This window comes from Gopherus flavomarginatus, chromosome 5, assembly GCF_025201925.1.
Source record: "Gopherus flavomarginatus isolate rGopFla2 chromosome 5, rGopFla2.mat.asm, whole genome shotgun sequence".
In the NCBI taxonomy this organism is placed as follows: Eukaryota; Metazoa; Chordata; order Testudines; family Testudinidae; genus Gopherus; species Gopherus flavomarginatus.
Window position 1 is genome coordinate 56,548,485 of NC_066621.1, and position 11,630 is coordinate 56,560,114.

The following is an 11,630-nucleotide window of genomic DNA, read 5'->3' on the forward strand; positions in this document are numbered from 1 at the left end:
TCAGCAGTCTCTGTCATATGGAAACTGGACTATGGTCATAGCACAAAAGCCACATATTTAGCATTAACTGGCTCTTTCTGTAGCAGCATCAGCAAAGAAGGCAAGTACTGAACGGGCATGGAGAACATTCATCCCCAGAGGTGGTTTCCTCCAGTCATGACTGAAATACATTGGTAGAGCAATGTGAGGAAGTTTATACTGATGCTTCCTGCATTGTAGACCTACCCTGTGGATAAATGAAAAATTTCAGTTTCCTGGCCAATGAATTCAATACCTTACACAAGCAGAAATTCACATACAAAAATCCTATTACTTGGCACTGAAGCAATTTCACTTGGTTATCTAAGAAGCAAAATTTCTAAGTTTCTACCAGAAAATATCCACACTTCTGCTTAACATGGACAGGGATAGGAGAGTCAGAATGAGAATTTATCCAGATGTGATACGTTCTGAAAAGTCAAACCTTTTGATCAGCAGTTTTCAGGCTCACAACTGAGAGAACCTGGGAAGTGAGGGAGAGTAAACGGAAAAGTTGAGGGGCGTGGGGAGCTGGGACACATTAAAGGAGAAATAGTACGGAAAACAGGCTGTCCAAAACTGGAAGCAAGCACGTGCAATTTCATTTTTTCATACCTTTTGAAAATAAAGTAGTTGAACACTGGCCACAAAAAAGCCATGGAGAAGAATAGAGTGGGCACCTGTGTTAAAAGTGGACAGGTAGACCAATCAGACCTGACACTCAGAGCAATCTACCAGGGGGAAGGAGTTGGCAAGGAATAAATCATTGGAGACCTTAGATAGAGCAATCCCTGAATAGCAGGCTGATCTAAAACCAGATTGAAAACAATCAAATGCATTATACTTCTGTAAAAGGAAGAGAGCTGTATGGCAACCACCTGCTCAAGCAATTTGCAATAAAAGGACGTGAGGATGAAAATTGGGCAATTGTTACTAAGTAGCTGAGGATCCAGCTGACTTTTTTTTTTTTTTTTTACATACAGGAATAACAAAAACCCACTTAAAAGGCAGATGGAAAGATTCCAGGAACCAGGGAGAAATTGGCGATATTAGTTATAGGATTCATGAAAATGTGATGCAAATCTTTTAGGAGCCTAGAAGGAATATGGTTAAAAACCATTGAAATGGTTAAAAAATATTCACAAACCTTTTTTTATTAAAAGTATCTGTCATAAGTAACACAGAGAGAATATTATATGTGTGTTTCAATAAAAGATTAATATGAATTGCCTTAGTTTTAGTGGAGATAAATAGAGGAGGGCTGCCCTTTTCCATAATTCAGCACTTTATACCTAAACACAGTGTGATCATTATAAGATTTAGTTTTTCTCCATTTTCATATGGAGCAATGGATAACAGCCAGTCAGTATCTACAACTCAGCTGAGAATCACACCGCAAGAGGAGAAGCATAAACAAATCTTATTTATATTGGAGCTGCCAGCATTGAGAGCATCGAATCATCCCAATCAATCTTATTTTGGTGGTTTGGGATTTGAATTTTCAGATTTCAGACTTGCTGAAAAGCTTCTGTTTTTAAAGTAGCGTTTTAAGAAGATTGAAGGTGGAGAATTGATAGACAGCAAAATGGTTAGTAAAATGTTAAAATATTTGGTGTAAAAACCTTTATCAATCCCTACATGAATTCCCCTGACCTCCATGACCAAAGCCATTCTTCTCCCTACCTACATACATTGCCAGGGACGAAGTATGGAAAACAAGAATAACACCAATTTAGGGCTTGATTCTGAACCCCTTACTTACATTACTGAGCTGCTACTCCCATGCATGGTTCCAGTGAAGTCAATAGGATCACTCATGTGAGTACCTGCCCACCAGTGCATGGCAGAGGTTCACAGTCTAGCTCTAAAATAGTAGACACAGAAAGTAAAATTACATAGAGCCAGATTCTGAGACCAGGCTGAGTAGTATCCATGGGACAACTTGTGGAGTAGTATACCACACAGCTTGAGGAAGAGTCTTACAACCTGGCCCATTGTGTACTCTCCCAAATCAAAGAGACCAATGTCACATCAGAAATGTATGATAGAAATACTAAGGTAGTGTTACAGTTTAGGGAAGGGGCGCAAATCCCATCCATTACAGTGCACACATTATTTCTTTGGAAGCCAACGAAAACCTTCAGCATGCACCCAAAAGCAGAATTTAGTCCAAAGAAGCATCAGATACTGAGCTGCCCATATTAACTAAGATACCTTATTACAATATCCTACAAGGAGTGAGCAGAGCAAGAATTTAAAGCTACATCAGTAGCTTAAGTACCCTAATCCAGCACTAGAAATAAACATAAGGTTGCACATAATTTGTTCTTATTTTGTGCCATTCTCATATCTCAGTATTGTAAAAGAGAGATGTACAGGCACTGTGAGGCTGTTGCTTTCTATGTAAAGGACCGGTTACAGAGTAAGGAAGTGTGTGGTGGGGGAAGAAGGCTGAATAAGTGGTTTTACTTGATTCAAGTTGCTCAGACACTAAGGACAAACGTACTTATCGTTAATGCTCTAAGGAAGTATCACAATGTCTTGGTTGTATATTACATGTTTCTTACTCGGTCTAAAAATGTTCCCTTCATACCTTTAAAAAGAACAGATATGCACTGCAAAAGAATTGTGAGAACATGCAGCACCATTTCACATTAAACACAATGCAGGATTGGCTAAGGAATAAAGTGGTTCTACTTAAAATCAAAAACAACATTATGGATATATAATTTCACCAAACGTGCTGTGGGTGTTTTGCCTCCCCATTTCATTTCTGATTTATATAGGACTCCCTTCTCCACACATAGCAATAACCTTCTTGGGCCCCCTTGACTCATTGAAGCATAGTTCTATGCTTCTTCCTCTATTATGGCTGCACCCAGAATGGCTACACAGGGGAATCCTACAGTGTAAAGCAATGTAAGCAGCATATGATTACACAGCATCAAGTATTACATTTCCCTAGTGTAATCCATGGCTTTTTGGAGGGAGAATATGAAGTAGCCCAGCAAGTACTTCCTGTCTACCTTTTCAGGATCTACAGAATTGGGACCATGCAAAGAGTTCCCTTAGAAATATGTGACGAGTGTGTGAGGGGGTCACAGAGAAAGCACGAAGAGGCAGTATGGTCCAATAATAGGGCACCAAACTGAGATTCAGGAGACCTGAAGATTCCATGCTCTGACATGAGCTGCCGTGGGACCTTGGACAAGTTACTTCACCTTTTTGTGCCTGTTCCCCCTCCCACTCTTCTGTATTTTCTGCTCTTTGGTGCAGGTACTGTCGCTTACTATGTGTTTGTAAAGTGCCCAGCACTTGGGGGATCTGACCATTGCTGCGGCTTCTAAGGGTATGTCTACACAGCAACTAGACACCTGCGGCTGGTCCATGCCAGTCAACTTAGGTTTATGTGGCTCGGGCTGAGGGATTGCTTCATTGCTGTGCAGACTTCCAGTCTCAGGCTGGAGCCTGGGCTCTAGGACCCTGTGGGGTGGGAGGGTTGGCTGGCACCTGCCTACTGCTGGTTATCTTTGCAGTGTAGACATGCCCTAGGTGTAAGTGTAATACAAATAATAATAATAATATTTAACATTAGTGGAGCAGGAAAAAAAAGTGAAGCCTAGCAATCAAAAGGCGAGGGCTCTCTGCTGTACATGGGTGCACAGGGGATGGTAGGGCCTAGAGACAGTTTATTGCTAAGAGCCACACAGCAGAGTTATTTGATGTTATTCTCTTCCTGAGCTACAGGAAATCATAGGCACAGAGCACTTCTATGTGAAGCTTGCTAATGTCACACTGGAATTTCTGTTATCACTCATTAATTGTGCTGAACTCTGCTTAAATGAGGTAATGAAGTGTATCGCAATAGCTGTCATGATTAAGGAAAACGGCAAAGCAATGTCAATAGTTTACAATAACGTATTCCAGGAGCTGCTAGATATTTTATTGCCAGAAATATGAGCTGAAACCTACTTCACACTCTATCAGTGACTAAAACCCAATTGCTCAGAAGAATGTTAGTATTGTTAATATAGTGAGCAAAAATATCTGAAAATGCACCAGCAGATATTTACTGTTTTAACATACCAAGAGAAATCTAGCATTCATTGAATATTGTTGTCATTTAGTATTGCTAACATTTGTTTTACTTTTATCCTTTAAATTCATAGCCTTGTGTATTCTCTTCTGGAATACAAACTGCTTTTGATCTTTTAGTTTTAATCTACCCTCAGTCTCACTTTGTGGTAGAAGTCTAGTCAGAAAAAGGAAATACATATGAATAGTCACTGGCATCTAGTTGAGAAGTAAAATCATGATTTATAAAAAGTAAAATTGCACTTTGAAGTAGTTCTGATCCAGACTTTTAATCCTGAAATTGACTACTTAATCTAGAGGAAAACACAACCGTACTATCCAACAGTTCGATTCAAAATAGATCAGGAAGACAAGTGATATTCCTACACATTTCAAGTCTGTTTGTGTCAAAATGCCCCATCTCCGTTACTCTATCCTTGCACTTGGGGATGGAATGAAGGGTCAAGGGGGCATATGTGGCTCTAAACCATCTCCGTGCTTCTCATATTCTGGGGCAGTAAAGGGGCCCTACTAGGCCCCTAGTCCATATTTAGAGTGGCCTCAGGGCCCTGGGAGACAAGGCATAACCATAGATGTGTGCTTTCCAGCCCCACTCCAATACTCCAGGTGCTGGAACTTTTACATCAGTTCTACACCAGCTGGAGCAGCCTCCTGCAGAGGAAATATTCTCAAATTCTCCATGGCTGTTTCCATCATCTTTAAGGCCCCTTTTTAGTTCCAGAGTGGAGTAAAAGGGACCTGGGTGTAACTGACATTTGGCCCAATTATTCCATTTTCAGCAAACTCTCTCCTGATCAGTTAGCACAGCCTTGCTGTCCAGAAGGAGTCACTAGTGGACAGAAATCATTATTAAGAAAAAAGCAAAATAGCATCATTCCTAAAACATATTGCAGGCTTCTAGGAATGCTGCATACAACAAAATGACAAGAGCAACACAAATCTTATGTTATTCATCTGTAATAAATAGATACCTTGCCTCATGACACTCCCTGTGACCAATGTAGTCAGAGCGCAACAAGTGGTTCAAGTCATCCTCTCACCTAACTTCTTCTCTTAGGTGGTAAGTTAGACCTTTAAATATATGGAAACTTCATATATTGTACCAAGCCATGGGACCCAATCACTTTCCTAAATCCTAGTGCTGGCATTGTTGGCACACTGTTGCTGCTTATCCTGTTTAAAACCTAAACGGCCTATTTCTCTCACTTGTGCTAATACCAACATTGGGCCTGATTCGCCCTCCACTGCCTTGCACCTTTTGTAGTCATTTATAGCTGTGCAAAGTGGGCAAGAAATGGTACCAGATCAGAATGAGTGAATCTTACATACATTTTGTACTCCCTTTGCACAGGTGTCAATGATTACACAAGTTTCAAAGAAGTATAGAATCCAGGCTGCAGATTGCAATGGAGTTACGAAGACTGCAAAGAATCAGCCCTTAAGTGTTTCAATTCACTATATACTAAATGGCTCCTCTCTGGTTCCACAAGCAGTGACATTTCTCTAACTGTTAGTATCCTTTAAAAAATAGTGCAAAGATGTAAACTTCCTCATGTGTTCATGTAGGCCAAAAATGTATCTTTTCTCCATTGCTCCTTGGGAACAGAGGAAGTAATTACTTTTTAGTATCTTAGCCACTGAGCCATATGCTGAAATTAGTGAAACTGAGGATAAAATTAACAAGCATTATAATATATGGATCTGAATGCAAATGAAAGAGGAATTGATCAGAAGCAATCTTCCCTCTTCCCCCACCCAGTGTGTGCTGATGTCTTCTGAGTGAATGAAGAAAAGTCAGAATGTGTGAAACGTGATATAAAATAGACTGGAGACTCAAATCTTCACCCAGCCCCGGAAGATGGGAGATATAATTTGGCACAGGGAGCTCATTTCCCCCCTACTCCCACATTTTCCCATAGGAGGGAGGGGATAATAGATTTTAATTACATATCTTCTCAAGTATAGTAATGGCAATTGAGTTTACCACTGTACTAAGCCTCAAAACTATATGTTCAATGTCGTCAGAGATAAGTGTCTCTGGACAGATAAAAGTATAGACTATACATATATACACACACATTTAATATTAGATTGATTGCATTATTGAAGTTTGTACAAATCCTATATCTAGATTTGGACTATTCTATATACAGTGGCAGGTATGTTAGGCCTCTTGTACTCCATCTGACTTTCTCATCTGATGCATTTTGCAGACATCAGGAGAACTTCCATCTGGAAACACAAACGTATGTGTTTCATACAGAAGACAAATAAACTGATATCATTACACATTACCAGCACTCTTTCCTTGAAACCCTTATCATAACCTTAGTCCCAGATTTGGACCTTAGTGTCCAAAATATGGGGGTTAGCATGAAAACCTCCAAGCTTAGTTACCAGCTTGGACCTGGTACTTGCTGCCACCACCCAAAAAATTAGAGTGTTTTGGGGCACTCTGGTCCCCCTGAAAAACCTTCCCTGGGGACCCCAAGACCCAAATCCCTTGAGTCTCACAACAAAGGGAAATAATTTTTTTTCCCTTCCCCCCTCCAGGTGCTCCTGGAGAAATACACAGACACAAGCTCTGTGAATCCAAACAGAGTGACTCCCCCTCTCCGTTCCCAGTCCTGGAAACAAAAGCACTTTCCTCTTCACCCAGAGGGAATGCAAAATCAGGCTAGCAAATCCAAACACACAGATCTCCCCCTGATTTCTTCCTCCCACCAATTCCCTGGTGAGTACAGACTCAATTTCCCTGAGATTTCCCAGAAAAGAAAACTCCAACAGGTCTTAAAAGAAAGCTTTATACAAAAAAGAAAGAAAAAATACATACAAATGGTCTCTCTGTATTAAGGTGACAAAATACAGGGTCAATTGCTTAAAAGAATATTGAATAAACAGCCTTATTCAAAAAGAATACAAATCAAGAACTCCAGCACTTATATTCATGCAAATACCAAAGAAAAGAAACCATATAACTTACTATCTGATCTCTTTGTCCTTACACTTAGAAACAGAAGATTAGAAAACAGAAACTACTTCTCCAAAGCTCAGAGAAAGCAGGCAGACAGACAAAGACTCAAACACAAACTTCCCTCCACCCAGAGTTGAAAAAAATCCGGTTTCCTGATTGGTCCTCTGGTCAGGTGCTTCAGGTGAAAGAGACATTAACCCTTAGCTATCTGTTTATGACACGCCCCCCAAATTGCAGACAGTGGGGAAGCTCACTGGCGGCGATTTCCTTCTAGAACTTTAAAATAAACAGATTACTACAACACATGCACCTTTACATATACTACTAAGTATACAAATAACAGACTTCTACATTTTAAGAACACTTTTTAACTACTGAATTCTGGGAAACTCTCACGGGAGAGAGCATCAGCAACTTTGTTAGAAGCTCCTGTGATGTGTTGAATTTCAAAATCAAAATCTTGGAGAGCTAAACTCCAACAAAGAAGTTTCTTGTGTTCCCCTTGGCAGTATGAAGCCACTTTAGTGCAGCATGATCAGTTTGTAGTTGGAACCGCCGTCCCCAAACATATGGGCGTAGCTTTTCCAGGGCGTACACAATGGCATAGCATTCCTTTTCACTGACTGACCAGTGACTTTCCCTCTCAGACAGTTTCTTGCTGAGAAACACGACAGGATGGAAGTTGTGATCTGTTGCTTCCTGCATAAGCACGGCTCCTATACCACGCTCATATGCATCTGTGGTTACTAGGAATGGCTTGTCAAAGTTCGGGGCCCTGAGCACAGGGTCAGACATGAGCGTTGCCTTAAGTTGGGTAAAGGCCTTTTGACACTCATCAGTCCACTTAACGGCATTTGGCTGGGTCTTTTTGGTCAGGTTGGTCAATGGGGCAGCGATTTGGCTGTAGTGTGGTACAAATCGCCTGTAGTATCCGGCCAAGCCTAAGAAGGATTGGACCTGTGTCTTTGACCTTGGGACAGGCCACTTTTGGATAGCATCCACCTTGGCCTGTAGGGGGTTTATGGTTCCTCGACCCACCTGGTGCCCCAGGTAAGTCACTCTGTTTTGGCCTATTTGACACTTTTTGGCCTTAACAGTTAGTCCGGCCTGCCTGATGCGCTCAAAGACCTTTTCCAGGTGTAGTAGGTGTTCGGGCCAGGAGTCTGAAAAAATGGCCACATCATCGAGGTAGGCAACTGCAAATTCTCCCAGTCCAGCTAGTAGACCATCTACCAGCCTCTGGAAGGTGGCGGGTGCATTTCGAAGGCCGAAAGGAAGGACATTGAATTCATACACCCCCGCATGGGTGACGAATGCTGACCTCTCCTTGGCAGGTTCATCTAGCGGTACTTGCCAGTACCCCTTGGTTAAGTCTATTGTAGAGATGAACTGGGCACGTCCCAACTTCTCCAATAGCTCATTGGTGCATAGCATTGGATAGTTGTCCGGACGAGTTACTGCATTTAGCTTATGGTAGTCCACGCAAAAGCGTATTTCCCCATCTGGTTTGGGTACCAGAACCACTGGAGATGCCCATGCACTGGTAGATGAGCGGATTATACCCATCAGGAGAACTTCCGTCTGGAAACACAAACGTATGTGTTTCATACAGAAGACAAATAAACTGATATCATTACACATTACCAGCACTCTTTCCTTGAAACCCTTCATTCTGATTCTCTTCACAGAGCATGCCTAAATAATGCTAGATTAAAAAAATGTGAAAGAAAAAAAAATTATCTAGCAGCCATTCCTCTCCATCACAACCTATTACTGCATCACAACAATATGCAGGGGGTAAATTTCTGGCTGCACTGATAGTTTATATTGCATCACAACTGCACCAACACCTGCTAATTAACAGGGCTGTAAATTTACATTTTTTGCCAATTTTCTCAAGCACTTAGTCGTGATGTGTTAGCCTCCTAATTTTATTTTTCACTTATAGCATAAAAGGCTCCTAACTTGAAACATATTAGTGAAAGTAAATCTGTGCGGTAACTTCCACATAGAAAGAGCAAGAAAGAACACACCTAATCCCTCAAGCTGCTCTATGCAACATGGGGGTGGAGCCCTTTCAGATTGCTAATAATAACTCGATTCTCTGGCCAGTTCTGCATCAGCCCTGATGGTGTTTTCAGCAGCTCAAGGCTGTTTTAAACTCTTCCAGTTGGTAACAGTCTAGAAGGGACTGTAGCTAGGGGATTTCTGGAGCATAGTATACTCTGATCAAGCCCCAACCTCATTTTCAGCCTGCTCTTTATGCTGGGGCCAATAGAGTGAGATAAAATAGTAACTGGCTCTGCCAACTCTATGCCAACAAAAGTGTTTTTTTCCAGCCAAAGGAATTCTCCACAGGCTGGATACAGCCAGACTCGTCCCATTGCACCACCTTCACCTTAATGGAAAGGAGACAGAATCAAGTTATGTGCACACATCCAGGGGTGGGAAGGCGCATGAAGAGAGAAAATGGTGTACATCATATATTCTGTACCTTTAATTTAATCTCCAAATTAGCACTGTTCGCATTCCTAAACAAGAGAGATCTTAGCCCACGTCCAGACTAACCCGCCGTATCGGCGGGTTAAAATCGATTGCTCGGGGATCGATATATCGCGTCTAGTCTGGAAGCGATGTATCGATCCCCGAGCGCGCTTACATCGATTCCGGAACTCCATCAACCCGAACGGAGTTCCGGAATCGACACGGAGAGCCGCGGATATCGATCCCGCGTTGTCTGGACCGGTGAGTAACTCGATCTTAGAAATTCGACTTCAGCTACGTTATTCACGTAGCTGAAGTTGCATATCTAAGATCAATTTTCCTCCCCTAGTCTGGACGTGGCCTTAGTGATGGAGCTCCTTCTGGATAGATAAAGTCGTCTCTCTTTACAAGTTTCTCCTAATACCAGAGATTTTACTGGTTCCCCAGTAAAATGGAATCTCTTTCAAACCAATGAAAAACTGTTTCTTCTGGCTTGAAAGTTAAGTGCAAGCACCATAGATAAATTCAGTGCAAAATCAGCAACTACTGCTCTTCTCTGCTTCTTCTTTTTTTGGCTTGTAAGAAAATGAAATGAGCTAGCTGTTTCTATTGTATCGTCTTTCCTGATGTCACATCTGAAAAGGAGAGGCCAGAGATCAATGGTAAGAGTTGAGGCTGTAGTGTGAGTTGGACAACAGCAAACCGGATGTTGGAAAAAAGACAACAGCAGAGCAGAGAGAAAAACAAGGGTTGGTGAGAGGATGAGTATGTCTGGTCTTTCTACTACACTCACCATCATGACAGCAGCAGCCACATGGGCATGGGAGATGCTGTAATTATTACAGAAGCAGGACATATGAAGAAATCAGTGCCTATAAATTGTCAATTAGAAATCACTGGTTGACACTGCATATTTGTGCACTTGTGACATATTAAAGTGGATTTTAGCAGGAACTTGAAAGTTAAAGCTAATTAATCAAGAACCTCCTGTGTACAACAGTTGGAGAAAAATTAGCAAGGGCTTGATTCATAAGTAATTATGTGATATATAGAAAAGGCACTAGAGTTGTCTTAAAAGTGTGTGCATCTCTGTCCATTTCTGTTCTCCTTATAAACAGGAAAATGAAAATAAAGCTGGTTATTTGACACTGAGGGAAAACAAGAATTTTGAATATAACTATGACCCAAAAGATTTGAACTCAATATATATATTTTTAAATATTATGTATATGTCAAACGTTGTCTCCACTAGGCTAAATGGTCTTTGATTATATTAGTTATCTATGGGAACATGTGTGTGTTCTTTTGCTCTCTGGAGGGAGCCCATTTTGCTCCAGAAATTCAATAGAAACACATTAAGAATTTGTATATTTATTTGTTTCCCTAGGAATAGATTGTCCATTAAAAAGAGGTTGAGGAAATGTGTGCGCCATTTTAAGGTGAATAAGTGTATACCTCTGAGCTCAATACAGGGTTACTGGGCAAAACTGAAGGGCTTGTGACATCTAGGAGGTCAAACTAAATGATCTGATGGTCTCTTTTGGCCTAAAACAACAGTTATTTAAAAAGTTCAAGGCTTGGGCATAACAGAATCTGTGTACAGACTGATCTTCAAGAAGTTCAATTCACTTCTCTTTTTTTCTACCCTGATTACAGATCTCTGCCATGACACTAGTAAGTATAGCAATGGTTATTGCTTCTGTTATTATTGCTCTAGACATCTATTCATGATACTGATGCTGTCTAACAAAAAGCAAAAATGGAGCACTTTGAAGAAGTAATTCAGACGCAAGTTTTCTAACCTCATACAATCATAGAAAATATCCTTTCTAGCAGAAGAATGAAAACTGAAACATAATGGTAAATTGCCCTCATTTCCAAATTGACCTGGATTGACATATAGGAAACAGTCAATTTTTGAGTTTGCAAAGAGATTTAAATATGGAGACTTGAATGTCAGCCTGGAAATCACTTGATCAAAAATCAAACAAGAAAGGCAAAAGCATTTTCTAGTTGACATTCACCTGATCTTTCAATAAACAGCATAGAAAAGAGATCC